The sequence below is a fragment of the Panulirus ornatus genome, chromosome 55 (assembly GCF_036320965.1).
Source record: "Panulirus ornatus isolate Po-2019 chromosome 55, ASM3632096v1, whole genome shotgun sequence".
Taxonomy (NCBI): Eukaryota; Metazoa; Arthropoda; class Malacostraca; order Decapoda; family Palinuridae; genus Panulirus; species Panulirus ornatus.
Genome location: NC_092278.1, coordinates 10,177,199 through 10,197,320, shown reverse-complemented (window position 1 = coordinate 10,197,320; position 20,122 = coordinate 10,177,199).

Below are 20,122 nucleotides of genomic sequence, written 5' to 3'. Positions count from 1 at the left end.
GCATGGCGGGTGTATTATTATGTTCAATATAACGCCATCCTGTCTACATTATCGTCGTCGCTATATCAACTTGATGGCTATATTGCTACGGTCAATTTCATCGTTGAGGAAGTATTTTTGTCTTTCCCTACAATTTGGTTGTGATTATATGATCATGATAATATTTCTATGATTGCTTATTTGGTATCTTGAGTGTATCTGTCTGGATATCATATCATCATGTAACTTAGTCTGTCATGCTTTTAAACGGTGATGGTGCTTATGTGAAAATGCTGATTACATTATCATCATTAATGTATGATTATTGTAACTATATAGCAATGGCAATATCTTTTTTGTTCATTTTGGTAAGTTGACTTCATTTTGATAGTAGTTATATTGGTATGGCAGGTACATTTTCATGGTTCTGACATTGTTTTACGGGCTATACTGTCAAGGCGGCTGTATAGTATTGATAAATTGTGTTTTGGACGCTATTGTCTCCTGGACACTATATACTTTAGAGGCTATATGTTTCCTATGATCCGAAAGCGACGATTTTGTCACGGTATCTATATTGTCAGGTGGCTATATTGACGTTCTGAACATATTCTGAATGTTTCTTTAATGTTGCGTTGAATATATTGTTATATCAGTTATATAGCCATGGTGACTTTCTTGTAATAGTGAAAATATTGTAGTTTTGACTATACTATCATAACGGCTAAATTGTCATGGGAAATATGTTGATATGGATGCTATATTCTCATGATACTTTTATGGTAATTGTTAGAAATTTTTAAGTTTACTCTAACATCACAGTGATTGATTTATGTTTTAACATTATTGTTATGGTAGCTGTACAATCATGGTGGCTATATTGTTGTTTGATGCGTTTTCAATGTTACTATTTAGTGAATATGGCTTTAATGTCAGTGTAGCTATACTTTCATTAGGAACAAATTTTCATAGTGACGCAATTGTCATTACGAAATAAAGTCATTTTGGCTATCTTCTAATTTGGGTTACATTGCTATGTTATATATATCGTCACCTTGGCTATATTGGGAAGGTGATTTTTTTATAGGTGGTATATTGTCTTTTTTTAATCGTGCATATTCTGTTCTAAGCGATATCTTATCATGATACCCATATCATTAAGGTGAAAATATTGGCTTGGCGACTATATTGTCATTATGACTGTAATCTTATGACGACAATATAAGGACGCTGATATATAGGGAACATGAAAAGACAATCACCCCCTTGTAATATAACAAAAAATAAAAAATAGCTATCTTGGCAATATATTCATTTAACAATATAGCCACCATGGCAATATAGTTTCCATATCAATATAATCTTAATGGAAATATAACTACCATGACCATATAGAAACGATGACAATACAACCACCAAGACAATACAGGAACCATGACATTACATTATGACAATATAGCCACCAATTCAACAAATCAAATGACAGTATAGATATTATGGCAACAGTCACCATGACTATATACACACAAGTGGAATATTATCAACATAACAAAATGATTATATTATGAAAACATAGCCACTCTGCCACTATGGCTTCCATTGGAATATAACCAACATAATAATACATATACAATGACATTCCTGAAACCATAACAATATAGCATGTCACGACAATGTAGTCCCCTAATGATTTAATCAAAATGAGAATCTCGTTTTATAATGATACATCCTCAAGGGCAAACCCAACACTAATATAAAAGCTACCGTGAAAATGTAGTCACCATGACTTTATAACCATCATGATGAAATAGACACCATGACAATAAAGTTTTTTTGGCAAGATATCCAACATGATATCATTGTCATAATAACAATATAGTCAAAATGCCAATATATAGTTACCGAAATGTTATAGTTATCATGATAATGTATCACTTACGACAAAAAATGCATGATTAAAGAAATGAAATATAGGAACAGAAATATAGGATCACGTTGCTAATATAGCCAATATGATGATATATATATATATATATATATATATATATATATATATATATATATATATATATATATATATATATATATATATGATACAAATGTAACCAAAATAAGGAGATGGCCAAAATGACAGTATGTTCATAATGACAATAATTCCACGATGAAAATATATTGTCCATGATACTATAGGCACACTGACAGTAAAGCTATCCTCAGAAAAGCGTAAAATTTAAATACAGCAAACTACAATATAGCCACCATGACAATACAGCCATGTTGACGATATCACGATATAACTCAATCACCAGGACAATAGAGTCACTTTCACAGTAATCTTACAATGACTTTATAAATATCATGAAAATATAGCCCCCATGTCAAGATATTTGCTATGACAATTTAGCCATTATGAAAATATAGTCACGACGACAATCTATTCAACATGACAATAAAGCTACCATGATCATATAACTGATATGACAATATAATCAAAGCAAAAATATAGAAACATTCAACTTATATTCACAATGGCAATATAACCACCTGACAAAATAGATACTGTTAATAGATAGTCGTTTTCTGATCATTGCAAAAATATAGACTCCAAGGACAATGTAGTCTCTGTGAAAAAAAAGTGACTAAGACATGATTTATCATCATGATATGGTCATAACATTATAGCTGTCATGGAATTGTAGTCAACATGACAAAATTATCACAATGAAATAAAACGACATTTCAATATAGTTACCATAATCATACACCAATCATGATTATATAATCAGCAGGTTGACATAAACAAGATCATAGTGTAAAATCCATGACAATTTAAGTGACATGATGAGATGATATCCATTCACTTACACTTACAATACCACATAAGTTTTCAGAAAATATTATCATCATCATATAATCACAACAGTATTGTCACTAATTACAAAATATATCCCGAAAGACAAAATTAACCATAACCATATAGCCATCAAGTTGATATCGCGACCAAGATAATGTAGCTAGGACGGCATTATATTGAAAGAAAGAATACAACCACCATTCCAATGTCTTCACCATGACAATGTAGCTACCATGAAAATATAGTAACCTTGACTATGTAGCGACCATAATAAGATATACAACTGAAAAATATCCACAACAAGACTTTAGCTGCTAAAACACTATATCGCTATGCCAATATCGCCAAAATGTTATTATTGCCATCATGATAATATACTGCCAGAAAAGAAATATATATACCCAATACTCGACAATATAGCTATTCTGACAATATTGCCAACATGAAAAGACAGTCACCTCCTTGTTATATAACAAAAATGACAGATAGCCATCATGGCGATATAGGGATTTAACAATACAGCCACTATGGTAATATAGTGAGCATAATGATGTGATCTTAACAACAATGTAGCCAAGATGACTATATAGTCACGTTGACAATACAACCACCGTGACAATACAGATATCATGACAGTACCGTCTCTAAGACAATATTGCCATCAATTTGACAAATTATATGACAATATAGATATTATGGCAACATAGTCACCATGATAATATAATTAAAAATGCAATATAATCGCCATGATAGAATTATCCTACCATGAAAATATAGCCACCCACCATTTTGGTTTCCATTGCAATGTAGAAACAGTAATCAAAGATTTATCATGAAGGTACTTAAACCATAACAGTATAGCATATTATGGCAATTTAGTCAGCTGATAATTTAATCAAAATGACAATTTCTCTTCTATAATGGTATATCCTCAAGGGCAATATCAACACCATTAAAAAATCTTCTACGAAAATACAGTCATTATGACATAAAAATCATGATAAAAAAGTCACCATGACAATATAGTTATCTTGGCAATAAAGCCACTGTGACATCATTGTCATAATAATAATATAGTCTCTATGACAATATTGTCACCATAAAGATATAATTATCATGATAATATTTCGCTTATGACAAAGTATGCAAGAGTTAAATAATGACAACATATCACCTATAAAAAGATCTCCTTGCAAATATAGTTAAGCTGACGATATATACATTATAGCAATGTAACTAAAATGAGTATATAGCCAAAATGATGGTATGGTCATAGTGACAGTACTGCCACTATGAAAATATGTTCCCCGTGACACTATAGATACACTGGCAACAAAGCCATATTCACAAAAGAGAAACATTGAAAATAAAGCAAACGAGAATATAGCCACCATCATATTTCAGCCACCATGATAATAATGTCACGATACAAATCATCACCGTGTCATTAGTCACCTTGATAATAAACTTACAATGACTATATGATATCATGAAAATACAACCTCCATGTCAACATGTCTGCCATGATAATCTGGCCATTATGATAATATAGTCATGACGGCAATTTATTCACTATAACAATATAGCCACAGTGATCATATAACTGCTGTGACAATACAGCAAAGTAGCAAAAATAAAATATACAAATCATATTCATTATGGCAGTATAACTACATGACAATATAGATACTGTGACAAATAGTCGCTTTTGAATCATAGCAAACATATAGCCGGCAAGACAACATAGTCTGCATTACAAAATAGCGACCAAGACAGGATATATCATTATAATATAGACACCTTGACAGTTTACGCCATAAAAAACAATGTAACAATCATGAAACTGTACTTTCCAAAAAATTATAGATATCATGAAATATTAGTCAACATGACAAAATTATCATAATGAAATATCATCGGCATTACAATATAGTTACCATAATCATAGACCAATCATGATCATATAATCAGCAGGTTGACATAAACAATATCACAGTATAAAAACCATGACAGTATAAGTGACATGATGATACACATACACTTACAATACCAAAGAAGCCGCCATGAATATATTGTTATCATGACCATATTTTCACAACAATATTTTATGTAGTGACAAATAAATCCCCAACGACAAAATTAATCATAGATATATAGTCATCAACTTGTTACAGCGACCAAGATAATGTAGCGAGCATTGTATTGAGAATTACAATACAGCCACTGTGCCAATGTCGTCCCCATGACAATATAGCTACCATGAAAATATAGTAACGTTGATAATGTAGCTGCCATGGCAAAATATTCAAGACAGAAAATAACCAAATCATAGCCACAACAAGAGTTTAGCTGCTACGACGATATATCACCATGTCAATATCTCTAAAATGTGAGTATAACCATCATGGCAATATATCAACAGAAAAAATACTCATCACAACGATATAGCTAACTTGACAATATACTACTCTGACAATATAGGTAACATTAAAAGACATCCACCTCCATGATATGTAAAAAAAAAAAAAAATGGCAAATAGCCATCAAGGCAATATGGTAACTAACCAATATAGCCATTATGGCAATATGGTAACCAAACAATATAGCCATTATGGCAATATGATTACCATAGCAATGTATTCTTAATGGCAATATAGTCACCATGTCTTTATAGTCACGATGACAATACAACTACCATGACAATGAAGAAAACATCATAATACAGTCTCTAAGACAATATTGCCACTAATTCAACAGTTAAATGACAATATAGATATTATGGCAACACAATCACGATGACAATATACTCAGAAATGTTATATAATCGTCATGATAAAATGATCCTACCATGAAAATATAGTCATCTTGCCAATATGGCTTCCATTACAATATAGCCACAATAACAAAACATTCACCACGACAGTACTGAAACCATAACAATGTAGCATATCATGACAATGTAGTCACTTGATCATTTAATGAAAAAGAAAAATTTCGCTTCTATTATGGTATAGCCTCAAGGACAAAATTTTATACACCATTAAAAAGCTGCCATGAAAATACAATCACTAGGTCATAAATATCATGATTAAATAGTGACCATGGCAATATAGCCACTCTGAGATTATAGTCATTATGACAATATAGTCGCTATTAAAATACTGTCACCTTAATAATAAAGTTATCAAAATGATAAATCGCATAGCACCTATTAAATCGCATAGCAACTATTAAATGATATATCGTATAGCACCTATCAAAAACATCACCTTGCCACTATAGTCAAGGTGACGATATATACATCATAGCAACGTAAAGAAAAAGAGATGATAACCAGAACGACGGTATGTTCATAATGACAATACTGAAAATATGCTCCCCACGATTCTCCAGCTTCACTGACAATAAAGCCATCTTCACAAAAAGAGTACTATTGAAAAAATAGCAAACGACTATACAGCCATCAAGACAGTACAGCCACCATGACAATAATCTCTCGATATAAATCAATCGCCAGGACATTAGCGTCACCTTGATAATGAATGTACAATGAGTACATGAACATCATGAAAATATAGCGTCCATATAAATATATTTGTCGTGAAAATATAGCCTCCATATGAATATCTTTAAAGTGACAGCTTCGCCATTCTGATAATGTAGTCAAGACGCTAATATATTCACCATAACAATAAAGCCACCATGATCACATAAATAATATGACAATATAGTCAACGCAACAATAAACGCATCTATAAATCATATCCACTCTAAGAATACAGCCACATGAAAATATAGATATTTTGAAAAAATAGTCATTTTTGAATCATAGCAAACATATAGCGTCCAAGAGAATATAGTCCCCATAACAAAATAGCGAAGAAGACAGGATTTATCATCACAATACAGTCACCTTGACAGTATAGCCAATAAAACAGTGGAACAACCATGAAAATGAACCTACCATAACAATATAGCTTACATGAAATTATAGTTACTATGACAATTTCATTACAATGATATACAAACGATATCACATTATGGTGTCGATAATCATACACTAATTATGATCATATTAGATAAAACCTTCAAAACAAAGCAAGGGTAGCGACAACGCAGGGAGGAATAGGTACAACTTAATTCTGAGAGACGATAGCAGCTCCGTACACGTCAGTAGCTGGTGCGCGACTGTCATGAGGTGACTACATTGTCATGATATGCTATATTGTCATGGTTTCAGTACTGTCGTAGTGAATGAATTATTATGTTAGCTATATTGCAGTGGCAGGGTGGCTAAATTTTTATGGTAGGATAATTTTGTTATCGCGGTTATATTGCATTTGTGATAATACTGTCATGGTGAGTGTGTTCCAGTAATATCTATATTATCATTTAATTTGTTGAAGCGATTGCAATATTGTCGTAGAGACTCTAATGTCATGTTGCTTGTATTGTCATGATGGTTGCATGTCATCTTCACTATATAGTCATGTTGGTTATATTCCAGTGGTTATGGTAACTATATTGCCATGGTGACTGTATTGATAGGTGACTATATTGCCATGATAGCTATTTTTCATTTTTGTTATACTGTAAGGAGGTGACTGTCTTTTCATATTGAATATATTATCAGGGTAGCTATATTGTTAAGTTAGCTATATCATTGTGGTGCTTATTTTCTTTTTCTGGTGGTATATTGCCATGTTGCCTAAACTAACATTTTGGCGATATAATGGTGATATAATGTTTTAGCAAATAAACTGTTATTGTGGATATGTTCCATGGGATTTTATTATCATAGTAGCTACATTGTCAATGTTACTATATTTTCATGGTAGGTCCATTGTCATGGTGACGATATTGCCATTGTGGCTGTGTTGTTATTTTCAATATAATGCCATCCTAACTACATTATCTTGGTCGCTATATTTACGTGCTGGCTATATTATTATGGTTAATTTTGTCGATGGGGATATATTTTGTCATTAACTTCAATTTTATTTTAATCATATAATCATGATAACAATATTTTCATAGCGGCTTATTTGGTAATGTGAGTGCAAGTGTATGGATTTCATATTATCATGTCACTATATTGTTATGGTTTTTATACTGTGATGGTGTTTATGTCAGCCTCCTGATGATATTATCATGATTGATATATGATTATGGTAACTAAATTGTAATGGCGATTATATTTCATCGTGACAAGTTTTTCATGTTGCCTGCATTTTCATGGTAGCTATATTGTTATGGCAGGTACATTTTCATTGTTGTTTCATTCTTTTATCGGCTATACTGTCAAGGTGACTATATCTTAATTAAAAATCTTGTCTTGGTCGCTATTTTGTCATGGACGCTATATTTTCCTGGAGCTTATATGTTTGCTATGATCGGAAAAAGACTATTTTCTCACAGCATCAATATTGTCAGGTGCTTATATTGCCATAATGAATATAATTTGAAGGCTTCCTTATTGTTGCGTTGACTGTATTGTCATATCACTTACATGATCATGGCTGTATTGTTATAGTGAATATATTGCCGTCTTGACTATATTATCATATTGGCTAAATTGTCATGGTAAATATGTTGACATGGAAGCCTTATTTTCATGATGTTTATATAGTCACTGAATTATATCGTGACATTATTGTCATAGTGGCTGTACTTTCATTGTGGCTATATTGCCGTTTCCTGTACTTTCACTGTTACTCTTTTGTGAAGATTGCTTTATTATCATTGTAGCTCTAGTGTCATGAGGGATATATTTTCATAGTAGCAGCATTGTCATTTTGAACATACCCCTTATTTTGGCTATCTACTCATTTTGGTTATATTGCGAAGATTTACATATCGTCACCTTGCCTCTATTGTCAAGGTGATCTCTTTTATAGTTGCTATGTTGTCATTTTTTTTAGTCATGCATACTTTTTCATAAGCGATATTTTAACGTGATAACTTTACTATTAAGGTGATAGTATATTGTCATTTTGACAATGTTGACAATATGATTATGATATCTTAGTGGCCATATTGCTAAGATAACTATACTCTCATGGTGACTATTTCATGATGATGGTTATAATGATAGTTTGACTGCATTTTCATTGTAGCATATTTAATGGTGTTGATTTTGCCATTGAAGATATATTATAAAAACGGGAATTTCTATTTTTTTAAATTATCATGTGAATATATTGCCATGATATGCGATATTGCTATAGTTTCAGTACTATCATGTTGAATGTATATTATGTTGGTTACATGACAATTAAAGTCATAGTGGCAGGGTAGCTATATTTTCATAGTTGGATCATTTTGTTATGACGATTTTATTGTATTTGTGAGTATATTCTCATGGTTACTGTGTTCTCGTAATTTCTATATTGTCCAGGACACTACATATCCTGAAATCTATATTGTCATATCAGTTATATGATCACGGTAGCTTTATTGTCATAGTGAATATCTTGTCGTCGTGACGATATTATCATAAATTGTCATACGCTATTTCCTATGGCTAAATTGTTATAGGAAATATGTTGACATGAGGGCTATATTTTCATGATATTCATAAAGTCATTGAAAGATTACTATCAAGGTGACTCTAATAGCCTGGCGATTGATGTATATCGTGACATTATTGATCATGATAGCTGCACTGTCATGGTGGCTATATTGTCGTTTCCTGTATTCTCAATGTTACCCTTTTGTGAAGATTGCTTTATTATCTTTGTAACTATAGTGTCATGGGGAACATATTTTCGTAGTAGCAGTATTGTCATTATGAACATATCGTCATTTTGGCTGTCTGCTCATTTTGGTTACATTGCGAAGATTTACATATCGTCACCTTGGCTATATTGGTAAGGTGATCTCTTTATAGTTCCTATATTGTAATTTTTCTTTAATCATGTATATTTTTTTCATGAGTGATACATTATCTTGATAACTATATCATTAAAGTGACAGTATATTGTCATGGTGACTATATTGTCATTATGACTAAAATCTCTTAGTGGCTATATTGGTAAGATAACTACATGTGACTACATTTTCATTGTAGCTTATTTAATGGTGTTGATATACCCTTGGAGATATATCATTATAAAAACGGATATTTCATTTTGTTTAAATTATGAGGTGAATACATTGTCATGATATGCTATATTGTTATAGTTTCAGTACTGTCATGGTGAATGTATAGTATGTTGGCTACATTACAATGGAAGCCATAGTGGCAGGGTGGCTTTATTTTCATGATTTGATCATTTTGTTATTAGTATTTTATTGTATTTTTGAATATATTGTCATGGTGACTGTGTTGCCATAATTTCTATATTGTCATTTGATTTATTAAATTGATGGCAAATATTGTCATAGAGACTGTATTATCATGTTGCCTGTATAGTCATCATGGTTGTCTTGTCATCGTGACTCTATGGTCATGATGGCTATACTGTCGTTAAGATTACATTCTTATGGTAACTATAGTGCCATCATGGCTTTTTGTAAGAATTGCTATATTGTTAAGTTAGCTATCTTATTATGGTGGGTATTTTTTTACCTTTTGGCATATTGCCATGATGGCTATACTAGAATTTTTTCACGATTGGCATTGTGATATAGTGTTCGCAGCCCAACTGTTGTTTTGAACATTTTTTTTATGGGAATACATTATCATGGTAACTACATTGTCAAGGTTACTATATTTCATGCAAGCTACATTGTAAGGATGACGATATTGGCATAGCGGGTGTATTCTTATGTTCAATATAACGCCATCCTGGCTACATAAGCTTGGTTGCTATATCAACTTGATGGCTATATTGCTACGGTCATTTTCATCGTTGGGGATGTATTTTTTTTGTACCTACAATTTGGTTGTGATTATATGATCATGATAATATTTCTATGACGGCTTATTTGGCATCTTGAGTGTATCTGTCTGGATATCATATCATCATGTAACTTAGTCTGTCATGCTTTAAAACGGTGATGGTGATTATGTGAAAATGCTGATTACATTATCATCATTAATGTATGATTATTGCAACTATATAGCAATGGCAATATCTTTTTTAATCAGTTTGGTATGTTGACTTCATTTTGATAATAGTTATATTGGTATGGTAGGTACATTTTCATGGTTCTGACAGTGTTTTACGGGCTATACTGTCAAGGCGGCTGTATAGTATTGATAAATTCTGTTTTGGACGCTATTGTCTCCTGGATACTATATACTTTAGAGGCTATATGTTTCCTATGATCCGAAAGCGACTATTGTGTCACGATATCTATATTGTCAGGTGGCTATATTGACGTTGTGAACATATTGTGAATGTTTCTTTAATGTTGCGTTGACTATATTGTTATATCAGTTATATGGCCATGTGGCTTTGTTGTTATAGTGAAAATATTATAGTTGTGACTATACTATCATAATGGCTAAATTTTCATGGGAAATATATTGATATGGATGCTATATTCTCATGATACTTTGATGGTAATTGTAAAAAAAAAATCAAGTTTATTCTATCATAGTGATTGATTTATGTTTTAACATTATTGTTATGGTGGCTGTACAATCATGGTGGCTATATTGTCGTTTGATGTGTTTTCAATGTTACTATTTAGTGAATATGGCTTTACTGTCAGTGTAGCTATACTTTCATTGGAAAAAAAATTTTCATAGTGACGCAATTGTCCTTATGAAATAAAGTCATTTTGGGTATCTTCTAATTTGGGTTACATTGCTATGTTATATATATCGTCACCTTGGCTATATTGGGAAAGTGACTTTTTTATAGGTGGTATATTGTCATTTTTTAATTGTGCATATTATGTTATAAGCGATATATTATCATGATACCCATATCATTAAGGTGAAAATATTGGCATGGCGACTATATTGTCTTTATGACTGTAATCTTATGACAACAACATAGGTACCCCGATATATAGGCAACATGAAAAGACAATCACCCACTTGCAATATAACAAAAATTAACAAATAGCCATCATGGCAATATATTCATTTAACAATATAGCCACCATGGCAATATAGTTACCATATCAATATAATCTTAATGGAAATATAACTACCATGACCATATAGACACGATGCAAATAGAACAACCAAGATAATACAGGAACCAACACATTACATTATGACAACATAGCCACCAATTCAACAAATCAAATGACAGTATAGATATTATGGCAACAGTCACCATGACAATATACACACAAGTGGAATATAATCGACATAACAAAATGATTATATTATGAAAATATAGCCACTCTGCCACTATGGCTTCCATTGGAATATAGCCAACATAATAATACATATACAATGACATTCCTGAAACCATAACAATATAGCATGTCACGACAATGTAGTCCCCTAATGATTTAATCAAAATGAGAATCTCGCTTTATAATGATACATCCTCAAGGGCAAACCCAACACCAATATAAAAGCTACCGTGAAAATGTAGTCACCATGACATTATATCCATCATGATGAAATAGACACCATGACAATAAAGTTACTTTGGCAAGATATCCAACATGATATCATGGTCATAATAACAATATAGTCAAAATGCCAATATATAGTTAAAGGAATGCTATAGTTATCATGATAATGTATCACTTACTACAAAAAATGCATGATTAGAAAAATGAAAATATAGCAACCGTACAAAAAGATCACGTTGCCAATATAACCAAGGAGTTTTGATGATATATATATATATATATATATATATATATATATATATATATATATATATATATATATATATATGATACAAATGTAACCAAAATAATGAGATGGCCAAAATGACAGCATGTTCATAATGACAATAATTCCACTATGATAATATATTCTCCATGACACTATAGGTACATTGACAGTAAAGCTATCTTCACAAAAGCGTAAAATTAAAATACAGCAAACTACAATATAGCGTCCATGACAATACAGCCATCTTGACAATAATAGCACGATATAACTTAATCACCAAGCCAATACAGTCATCTTGACCGTAATCTTACAATGACTTTATAAATATCATGAAAATATAGCAACCACGCCAAGATATTTGCTATGACAATTTAGCCATTATGAAAATATAGTCACGACGAGAATCGATTCACTAGGACAATATAGCTACCATGATCATATAACTGATATGACAATATAATCAAAGCAAAAATATAGAAACATTCAACTTATATTCACAATGGCAATATAACCACCTGACAATATAGATAATGTTAATAGATAGTCGTTTTCGGATCATAGCAAAAATATAGACTCCAGGACAATATAGTCTCTGTGAAAAAACAGTGACTCAGACAGGATTTATCATCAAGATATGCTCATAACATTATAGCAGTCATGGAATTGTAGTCAACATGACAAAATTATCACAATGTAATAAAACGACATTACAATATAGTTCCCATAATCATACACCTATCATTATCATATAATCAGCAGGTTGACATAAACAAGATCATAGTGTAAAAACCATGACAATTTAAGTGACATGATGAGATGATATCCATTCACTTACATTTACAATACCACATAAGTTTTCATGAAAATATTATCATGATCATATAATCACAACAGTATTGTCACTAATTACAAAATATATCCCGAAAGACAAAATTAACCATAACAATATAGCCATCAAGTTCATATAGCGACCAAGATAATGTAGCCAGGACGGCATTATATTAAAAGTAAGAGTACAACCACCATGCCAATGTCTTCACCATGACAATGTAGCTACCATGAAAATATAGTAACCTTGACTATGTAGCTACAATGATAAAATATACAATTGAAAAATATCCACAACAAGAGTTTAGCTGCTAAAACACTATATCGCTATGCCAATATCGCCAAAATGTTATTATTGCCATCATGATAATATACCGCCAGAAAAGAAATATATATACCCACTACTCGACAATATAGATATTTTGACAATATTGCCAACATGAAAAGACAGTCACCTCATTGTTATATAGCAAAAAAAACAAATAGCCATCATGGTGATATAGGGATTTAACAATACAGCCACGATGGTAATAAAGTTAGCATAACAATGTGATCTTAACGACAATGTAGCCAACATGACTATATAGTCACGTTGACGATACAACCACAGTGACAATACAGATAACATGACAGTACCGTCTCTAAGACAATATTGCTATCAATTTGACAAATTATATGACAATATAGATATTATGGCAACAAAGTCACCATGACAATATAATCAGAAATGAAATATAATCGCCATGATAAAATTACCCTACCATGAAAATATAGCCACCTACCATTTTGGTTTCCATTGCAATGTAGAAACAGTAATAAAAGATTTACCATGAAGGTACTGAAACCATAAAAGTATAGAATATCATGTCAATGCATTCAGCTGATAAGTTAATGAAAATGACAATTTCTCTTCTATAATGGTGTATCCTCTTGGGCAATATCAACACCATTAAAAAAGCTTCTACGGAAATAATCATTATGACATAAAAATCATGATAAAAGAGTCACAATGACAATATAGTTATCTTGGTAATGTAGCCACTGATATTATAGTCAAAATGATAATATAGTTGCTATGACATATTGTCATCATAAAGACATAATTATCATGATAATATTTCGCTTATGACAAAGTATGCAAGAGTTAAATAATGACAATATATCACCTATAAAAAGATCACATTGCCAATATAGCTAAGGTGACGATATATACAATATAGCAATGTAACTAAATTTAGAAGATAGCCAAAATGACGGTATGGTCATAATGACAATACTGCCACTATGAAAATATGTTCCCCATGACACTATAGCTACACTGACAACAAAGCCATATTCACAAAAGAGCGACATTGAAAATACAGCAAACGAGAATATAGCCACCATCTTATTTCAGCCACCATGATTATCATCACCATGTCATTAGTCACCTTGATAATAAACTTACAATGACTATATAAATATCATGAAAATATAGCCTCCATGTCAACATGTCTGCCATGATAATCTGTCCATTATGTTAATACAGTCATAACGGATATTTATTCACTATAACAGTATAGCCCCAGTGATCATATAACTGATGTGACAATACAGTCAAAGAAGCAAAAAAGAAATATACAAATCATATTCACTATGGCAGTATAACTAAATGACAATATAGATACTCTGGCAAATAGTCGCTTTTGAATCATAGCAAACATATAGCCGGCAGGACAACATAGTCTCTATGACAAAATAGCGACCAAGGCAGGATATATCATTATAATATAGACAACTTGACAGTATAGACCATAAAACAATGTAACAAACATGAAACTGTACCTGGCAAAACATTATAGATGTCATGAAATTTTATTCAACATGACAAAATTATCATAATGAAATATCATCGGCATTACAATATAGTTACCATAATCATAGACCAATCATGATCATATAAACAGCATGTTGACAAAAACAATATCACAGTATAAAAAACCATGACAGTATAAGTGACATGATGGTATGATATCCATACACATACACTTACAATACCAAAGAAGCCGCCATGAATATATTGTTATCATGATCATATAGTCATAACAATATTGTAGGTAGTGACAAATATATCCCCAACGACAAAATTAATCATAGCAATATAGCCATCAACTTATTATAGCGACAAAGATAATGTAGCGAGCATTGTATTGAGATTTACAATACAGCCACTGTGCCAATGTCGTCACCATGACAATATAGCTACCATGAAAATATAGTAACGTTAATAATGTAGCTGCCATGGCAAAATATTCAAGATAGAAAATACCCAAAATATAGCCACAAAAAGAGTTTAGCTGCTAAGACGATATATCACCATGCCAATATCTCTAAAATGTGAGTATAGCCATCATGGCAATATATCAACAGAAAAAATACTCATCACAACGATATAGCTAACTTGACAATATACTACTCTGACAATATAGGTAACATTAAAAGACAGCCACCTCCTTGAAATATAAAAAAAAAATGACAAATAGCCATCATGGCAATATGGTAACTAAACAATATATCCATCATGGCAATATGGTAACCAAACAATATAGCCATCATGGCAATATGATTACCATAGCAATGTATTCTTAATGGCAATATAGTCACCACGTCCTTATAGTCACGATGACAATACAACTACCATGACAATACAGAAAACATCAAAATACAGTCTTTAAGACAATATTGCCACTAATTCAACAAGTTAAATGACAATATAGATATTTTGGCAACACAATCACGATGAGAATATACTCAGAAATGTTATATAATCGTCATAATAAAATGATCCTACCATGAAAATATAGTCACTCTGCCACTATGGCTTCCATTACAATATAGCCACAATAACAAAACATTTACCACGACAGTACTGAAACCCTAACAATATAGCATATCATGACAATGTAGTCACTTGATCATTTAATGAAAAATAAAGATTTCGCTTCTATTATGGTATAACCTCAGGGACAAAATTTTATACACCATTAAAAAGCTGCCATGAAAATACAGTCACTATGACATAAATATTATTATAAAATAGTGACCATGGCAATATAGCCACTCTCATATTATAGTCATTATGACAATACAGTCGCTATTAAAATACTGTCACCTTAATAAAGTTATCAAAATGATATATCGCTTGTGACAAAATATGCATGATTAGAAAATGACAGTATAGCACCTATAAAAAAGATCACCTTGCCACTATAGTCAAGGTGACGATATATACATCATAGCAATGTAAAGAAAAAGAGATGATAACCAGAACGACGGTATGTGCATAATGACAATCCTGCAACTATGAAACTATGTTCCCCACGATTCTACAGTTTCAGTGCCAATAAAGCCATCTTCACAAAAAGAGTACTATTGCAAAAATAGCAAACGACTATACAGCCATCAAGACAGTATAGCCACCATGACAATAATCTCTCGATATAAATCAATCGCCAGGACATTAGCGTCTCCTTGATAATGAATATACAATGAGTACATGAACATCATGAAAATATAGCGTCGATATAAATAAATTTGTCGAGAAAATATAGCCTCCATATGAATATCTTTAAAGTGACAGTTTCCCCATTCTGATAATATAGTCAAGACGACAAAATATTCACCATAACAATAAAGCCCCCATGATCACATAAATGATATGACAATATAGTCAACGCAACAAAAAACGCATTTATAAATTATATCCACTCTGAGAATACAGCCACATGAAAATATAGATACTGTGACAAATAGTAATTTTTGGATCATAGCAAACATATAGCGTCAAAGAGAATATAGTCTCTATGACAAAATAGCGAAGACAGGATTTATCATCACAATACAGTCACCTTGACAGTATAACTAATAAAACAGTGGAACAACCATGAAAATACACCTTCTATAACAATATAGCTTACATGAAAATATAGTTACTATGACAAATTCATTACAATGAAATACAAACGATATCACATTATGGTGTCGATGATCATACACAAATCATGATCATATAAGCTAAATCCTTCAAAACAAAGCAAGGGTAGCGACAACGCAGGGAGGAATAGCTACAACCTAGCTCTGAAAGACGATAGCATTTCCTTACACGTCGGTAGCTGGTGCGCGACTGTCATCAGGTGACTACATTGTCATGATATGCTATATTGTCATGGTTTCAGTAGTGTCTTAGTGAATGTATTATTATGATAGCTATATTGCAGTGGCAGGGTGGCTAAATTTTCATGGTAGGATAATTTTGTTATCGCGGTTATATTGCATTTGCGATGATACTGTCATGGTGACTGTGTTACAGTAATATCTATATTATCATTTAGTTTGTTGAAGCGATCGCAATATTGTCGTAGAGACTCTAATGTCATGTTGTTTGTATTGTCATGATGGTTACATGTCATCTTGACTATATAGTCATGTTGGTTATATTCTAGTTATGATTACATGGTTATGGTAACTATATTGCCAAGGTGACTCTCTTGACAGGTGACTACATTGCCATGATAGCTATTTTTCATTTTTGTTATACTGTAAGGAGGTGACTGTCTTTTCATATTGAATATATTATCAGGGTAGCTATATTGTTAAGTTAGCTATATCATTGTGGTGCTTATTTTCTCTTTCTGGTGGTATAATGCCATGTTGCCTAGACTAACATTTTGGCGATATTGGCATGGTGATAAAGTGTCTTAGCAAATAAACTGTTATTGTGGCTATGTTCCATGGGATTTTATTATCATAGTAGCTACATTGTCAATGTTACTATATTTTCATGGTAGGTCCATTGTCATGGTGACGATATTGCCATTGTGGCTGTATTGTTATTTTCAATATAATAGCATCCTAACTACATTATCTTGGTCGCTATATCTACTTGCTGGCTATATTGCTATGTTTAATTTTGTCGTTGGGGATATATTTTGTCATTAACTACAATTTTGTTTTAATCATATGATCATGATAACAATATTTTCATGGCAGCTTATTTGGTAATGTGAGTGCAAGTGTATGGATATCATATTATCATGTAACTATATTGTTATGGTTTTTGTACTGTGATGGTGTTTATGTCAGCCTCCTGATGATACTATCATGATTCATATATGATTGTGGTAACTAAATTGTAATGGCGATTATATTTCATCGTGACAATTTTGTCATGTTACCTGCATTTTCATGGTAGCTATATTGTTATGGCAGGTACATTTTCATTGTTGTTTCATTGTTTTATCGGCTATACTGTCAAGGTGACTATATCTTAATTAAAAATCTTGTCTTGGTCGCTATTTTGTCATGGACACTATATTGTCCTGGAGCCTATATGTTTAATATGATCCGAAAGAGACTATTTTGTCACAGCATCAATATTGTCAGGTGCTTATATTACCATAATGAATATAATTTGAAGGCTTCCTTATTGTTGCGTTGACTGTATTGTCATATCACTTATATAATCATGGCTATATTGTTATAGTGAATACATTGCCGTCTTGACTATATTATCATATTGGCTAAATTGTCATGGTAAGTATGTTGACATGGAAGCCTTATTTTCATGATGTTTATATAGTCAGTGAATTATATCGTGACATTATTGTCATAGTGGCTGTACTTTCATGGTGGCTATATTGTCGTTTGCTGTATTTTCACTGTTACTCTTTTGTTAAGATTGCTTTATTGTCATTGTAGCTATAGTGTCATGGGGGATATATTTTCATAGTAGCAGTATTGTCATTATGAACATACCGTCATTTTGGCTATCTACTCATTTTGGTTATATTGCGAAGATTTACATATCGTCACCTTGGCTATATTGTCAAGGTGATCTCTTTTGTAGTTCCTTTGTTGTCATTTTTTTTTAGTCATGCATATTTTTTCATAAGCGATACATTATCGTGATAACTTTACTATTAAGGTAACAGTATATTGTCATTGTGACAATGTTCACAATATGACTATAATCTCTTAGTGGCTATATTGCTAAGATAACTATACTGTCATGGTGACTATTTCATGATGATGGTTATAATGACAGTTTGACTGCATTTTCATTGTAGCATATTTAATGGTGTTGATTTTGCCCATGAAGATATATCATAAAAACGAAAATTTCTTTTTTTTTAATTATCATGTGAATATATTGCCATGATATGCGATATTGCTATAGTTTCAGTACTGTCATGTTGAATGTATATTATGTTGGTTACATTACAATTAAAGTCATAGTGGCAGGGTAACTATATTTTCATGGTTAGATCATTTTGTTATGACGATTTCATTGTATTTGTGAGTATATTCTCAAGGTTACTGTGTTGCCGTAATTTCTATATTGTCCTGGACACTACATATCCTGAAATCTATGTTGTCATATCAGTTACTGAATTATGGTAGCATTATTGTCATAGTGAATATCTTGTCGTCGTGACTATATTATCATAATGGCTAAATTGTCATAGGAAATATGTTGACATGAGGGCTATATTTTTATGATATTCACAAAGTCATTGAAAGATTACTATCAAGGTGACTCTAATAGCCTGGCGATTGATGTATATCGTGACATCATTGTCAAGATAGCTGCATTTGCATGGTGGCTATATTGTCGCTTACTGTATTTTCAATGTTACTCTTTTGTGAAGATTGCTTTATTGTCATTGTAG